Below are 6,000 nucleotides of genomic sequence, written 5' to 3'. Positions count from 1 at the left end.
TGTCCTTTGCATAGGAAACTTTTAATCAAAATTTAAAATTATTCATTTTATTTGTGTGCTTTTTGTTATTTTGAGAGTGAGATTACATTTTTCCAATTATATTAAAAATCAAAATAAACTTATCAATTCAATTGTGACATTTGTTTTGTTTCTCTAATTTTTAATTATGGGTATTCTTATTATTTCTTACATGTGATGTCATAGAAGAGAATTTATTATTGATTTTTAGAGTTATTTCATTTTATCATACAATTTTTGGGCTTGATTTATAAGATTCAACGTCATCGTATACATACATGACAAGGAGGAAGAGAAGGTAATTCCATTCATGGGGATGAAGGAGAGAACGAGATGGAGGGATCAAATTTGAAGGGCAGACACAAAAGGGCTGAAATTTTATAATAATTATTAATAATTAATAAAATTACACTTTTATTAAACAATATTTTTTTTAGAAATATATTCTTTTATTAATTTTAAATAACTAGCTATAAAAGCTTAATTAACACGTAATATATGTTTCTTAATCAAATTTATCGCAATATTTTTTAGCCATTGCTTAAGAGTTTGATTTTAGAGAGTTTCATTTAGGTTTGGGAGTTAAAGAGTTAAATTGTCTAAGAAAAACCAAAATTTAAGTGTGAAATTTTTTAAAAATAATTAATGTTTTAAGATAATAATTTATAATAATTTATAATAATAATTATAGGGATAAACTAAATGAGATTTCATAAAGTATTGAATTCTTTATATATTTTAATATTAAATTTTGATAAAAAATTTATTCTTAAATTTTCAACAAAATTTTTTAGAAAATTAAGAAAATTATTACTCATTTAAAAATTAAGAGTTTCAATATAAATAAATAAAATTACTAAATCTATTAACCAAATGTTTGTAGAATTTTCTAAGATGCAGCATCAAATTATAATTTGCATCCACAAAAAATTACAAATATATTTTTTATTATTTCATTTATCAATTATAATTATAAATTATTTAATTTTCTTAGACCATATAAACTATTAAAATAAATTTTACCTAATTAATTTCAGTATCTCAACTATAAATCATTTACCTTGTTAAAATAATAAAAAGACAATCGGAAATTATAAATTGAAAAGCATTATAAAAAATTAAATGAAAATAAAATAATTACATTTAGTATTGTATTTCAAATAATAAAAAATATAATTAATTTTATAAATTAAACCCTTTTTAAGTTTTACAAACTACATTAAATATAAAAAAATTAACTTCAAAAATAAAAATTATAACTTTAATTTTAATTGTACATAAATTTAAAAAATAAAATACAAAAGTTAAAATAACTTTTATATATTATAATTTTTTTCAGAGATAGTGACTAATTTTAATTTTGTAAATTTTGTACAATTATAGACTATAAATTTTGTTTTTACTATTTTTTTGTAGTTAGAGTTTTTATTAGATTAAAATAATAATAGTTTTTTATTACTAAAAAAAGTATAACAGTGGTCCCAAACACTCATTAACTTTGTTAATGACTGAAACTTTCAATTAAATAACAAAAAGAAAACAAAGTTTACCTTTTGAGAATTGTTCTTTAAGAATGAAGCAAATGACAGTGGGGTTAGAATTCAAATAGAAAATTAGCTTAAAGGGTAGAAAGCTTCGATAAATTGTTCAAAGGGCTAAGGAGAAAAAAAATTTTGACTTAAAAAAAGAGTTTTTCAAATCTCAAAGTTATGTATGGAGAAGAGAGAAAACTGTTCTTTATTTATTAAATACATCACTGGAGCAATGAACGAAAAACGAGCATAAGGAATTTTATGAGGTAAAAATTGAAGTTCAGAGAGGTTTTTAAAAAATTTGAATAATCTTTCTGAAAGTCATATTAAAGTTGGGGAACGTGAAAATTATCAACTTTTACAACTGTGATTATAGGGATGGCAATTTGGATTGTTGATCCGACCGAACTTTAAAGGATAGATTTGAATAATTATAATTGGTTTTAAAATGGATTCGAATTTAAAAAATGATATTCGTGACGGATTCAAGTTTTATATATAGAATGTTTATCTTTAATATATTTATATAAATAATTAATTTTATATAAAAAATATATTTTATAATAATATTTTTAAATTTTTTATATGTTTTCATTTAAAAATTAATCACATAATTTAAAAATAAATACGAAAAAAAAATAATAATAATTTATTAATTTGGTTATATCTATAGCGGTTAGAATTTATTTATTTTTCTGTAAATTTTAAAATAGATTACCTAAAAAAAAAAAATATTTTATATTTTAATAAATTGAATAAAAAATTCATAACAAATGTGTAATAAATAATAAAATATTTAACGGTAAACTTAACGAAAAGAATATACTTTTAAAATTAAAAGATTAATTAATAAATTTTTTTATATTATAAGGATTAAATAATTTTTTTAATTTATTATAATAAAAATATATATAATTTGAAATGAAATTACATAATAAAAGACAACTTTTTCAACACTTTTTATATTTTATAAATTAATTATTTGAAAGGACTGCAAAATATCTTCTATAAATTAGAATATTTGTTGGAAAACAATTAGCATAATAAATAATGGATAGTGGTCGAATGTAATGTCATTATTGTCAAGATCAACTCACTAATACAATTGGGGAATGCACTAAAAATTTGTTAAGTGGTCCAAAAAAAAATATCTAAAGTAACAAAAGCGAGATATTTAGTCAAAATAAACAAAAAACAAAAACACAAGAAAATGGATGTGGCAATTGACATGATAGGTATCTACTCAAATTTGTTGCTATTATATGGGTAACTTAGAGCTATAGGACAAGAATAATTGGGAGTCAGTATTTAATTTAAATTAAAAATATCAATTGAATCGAATTAATTTAAAATTTTAATTAAATTTTTTATTTATTTTAATTTAATTTAATTTTTAATTTTAAAATTTTAATTATTTTAATTTAATTCAATTTAATTTTAATAAAAAAAATTTTAAAAATCAAACCAAATCGATTAATTATATATTATTTTTAATAATATAGAAAGGTTAGATCGTATTAAAATTAAAATATTTTAATTAAATTTTAAAATATTAAAAATAAATTTTAAAAAAATAAAAAATTTATCAAAAATTTAAACCGATCAAACCAAATTAAATCGAATCGAATCAGATCAATCCAATTCGATTCGATTTTTTATCAAAATCAATTCGATTTTATTTTAATAAATATTAAAATTTTTATTTTTATTTTATTCTGTTCTAAATCAAATTGAACCGATTAAATATTTACTCCTATAAGCAAGAGGGTGTCGAGACTCGAGATTTTACATATTTTTTATATTTTATAAATAAAAAAATATTAAATAATGATTAATTATATGAAATTAAGCATTGATAAATATTTTTTAAGGAGAAATTATTAAAAAATCAAGTGGTTCTATGATTTAATTTGTAAAAAAAAGAAAATCATATTGTTTCATGTTGATAACAAGAAGATTATTATACACACACCTGAACTTACCTTACCCAGAAATTATAAGAAAAATATTTTTTTGTAGCTGAAGAAACCGCATGAAAAAATCAATTATGAGTGGAACCTAAGACTGATAAATAATGTTTTGTCCAAAAGTTTGTTGGGACAACAGCATCTACAGTTAGAAAGATTTGGTTTGACAAGATTGAAATAATGTTGTCAAACTTGGAGAGAAAAAAACAACCAATTCCATTTTGCTTAAGGATTAACCACCCTTTCCACATTGGACCTCAATTATAGCCAATTCTTCATGTGGGTTTGTCCCCTAGGTTGTTGGCTAGTCTTCTCAACATCAAGTGTTTATTTGATTTTATTTTCTATCTCACTGTTAATAAATAATATCAATTTATAAATATATAATTAAGAAATATTAATATGATAAATAAAATATAATTATTACTTAATATTTTTTTATATTTTTAAATAAAAATATATTTTATAATTTTACTTATTTTTACTTTAAATTTTTTAATTTAATTTATATTAAAACAGTAATTTTTCATATGATTTTTATGTTAAAACTTTTAAACTACATTTAAAAATTATTTTTATTTGTTAATGATAAATTAAATATGAGATATTATTTTAATATAAATTTATTTATAAATTTTAAAATAAAAAATAATTAAAATTATATGATATATTTTTATATTAGTTGTATTTTTTTATTATAAAAATAATAAAATAATATCATAATTCTATTTCAATTAATCTTTTAAATAACATCTAAAATAACTTTAAAAAATAGAAATAAATTCAATTAAAATCTTTTGACTAAATAAATTTAATTTAAAATTTTGAACCAATTAAGTTTCTGTACCGATTAACAAGAGTTAAATAAACTCTCATTTAATATAATATTATTTTTAATAATAAAATATTGTTTTTTATAATTTAAAATATTAAAGATTTAGTATTTTAATTATCATAAAAAATTTTAAAAATATATAAATATAAAAAATAATTTTTAAAATTATAAAAATAAAATTTTATCATATAAAAAATATTTTTATTATTAAAAAATAATATTATATTAAATGATGTCTTATTTGAGCCTTGAATAATAATATAAAATTTTAATTGGTCCAAAATTTTAAATTAAATTTATTTAACCTTTAAATAAAAATATTAGAGTCTAATTGAACTTATAATCGTCGGGCCTCACACCCCATTGAACTGAATTAGGAACCACAAAAGCAGACCAGGTCTTGATTTCAGAACGCCCCTAGACAGGCCTGTCCAGTGGCTTCGACCCAGGATCTAGCATGAAAGATAGGCCGGATCGTCTGCGAACCCAAGTCTAGTAAGAAAGAGGCCGGCCCAAGAAGGAGACATGAGGAGAAATGAGCAATCCCGTCCTTTCGCAACTCTATTCGCATGCGCATTGAAGAAAATTAAATGGTCGCCTGACATAGATATGACAACTGATGGTACGGACCCGCATAATAGAGACAGACGTCACTGTAGCAGAGAGGCCGTTAGACGCCACTGACAAGCAAAAAGAAAAGAATAAAAGAAAAGGAGTATCTCTGGGAGCATGGACACACAAGAATCATATTCTCTGAATTTTAGAACATTAAAACTTATATAAAAAAAAAATTTAATTCAAAATGTACATACTAAAATGTGCTTTAAAGGATTATGAGTCATATATCCTACTTTTGCCTTGAAGAACCCTACTGTCTAACATTGTGTAGGCTTCCTTTGAGCCAAGACTGCAGTGTGTCATCATAAATGGAAACAAAAGCCTATGTCTATGGCATGTGTTTTATTTTTATTTTTCAAATCATTAGATGCCTGGAGGATAAGGGTTTGAAATTCACATCACGTAGATCATTAAAAGAGGAAAGTATTCCTATTCCTTATCCAGTTTTAAAAATATTTTATACGTAATATTTCGATTCAAATCTAATATTACTTATTAAAAGAGAAGTGAACTATTACATTATATTTAGCTATTATATATCCAAAACTCTTCTGGTGTTACATAGATAGAAAATATTATTTTAAATTTTTTTGATAAAAAAATATTTTTTATTAATTAATTTTTTAAATACTCTATATTCTTAGATATTTTATATGAAATAAATGGATTTAGATATGAATTAAGGTGATAATGATTTATTATTATTATTATTATTATTATTATTATTTACTGAATTTGAGCCCACAACGATCTCATGTAATCTCATAATTTGACAAGTGAAAATTCAGAAACAATATTTGAGGTCGACAAGATTGAAAGATAAAATGTGATGGCAGCCGAAAAAAAAAAAAGTGATGCAATTCAAAAAATCTAAGGAAATTAGATTTTAGATGGATATAGCTTTACGTATTCTATCTTAAGTGGGTTGTAGGCATATTGAGCCCAGCCCAAATAAGATATATGAATAATATATTTAATATTTTCATATATAATAAATTTAATTAAAAATAAATTATATTTTATTTTAAAT

Source organism: Manihot esculenta, chromosome 7 (genome assembly GCF_001659605.2).
Source record: "Manihot esculenta cultivar AM560-2 chromosome 7, M.esculenta_v8, whole genome shotgun sequence".
NCBI lineage: Eukaryota > Viridiplantae > Streptophyta > Magnoliopsida > Malpighiales > Euphorbiaceae > Manihot > Manihot esculenta.
The sequence above is the reverse complement of the archived record's forward strand: the minus strand, read 5'-3'. Positions refer to the sequence as shown.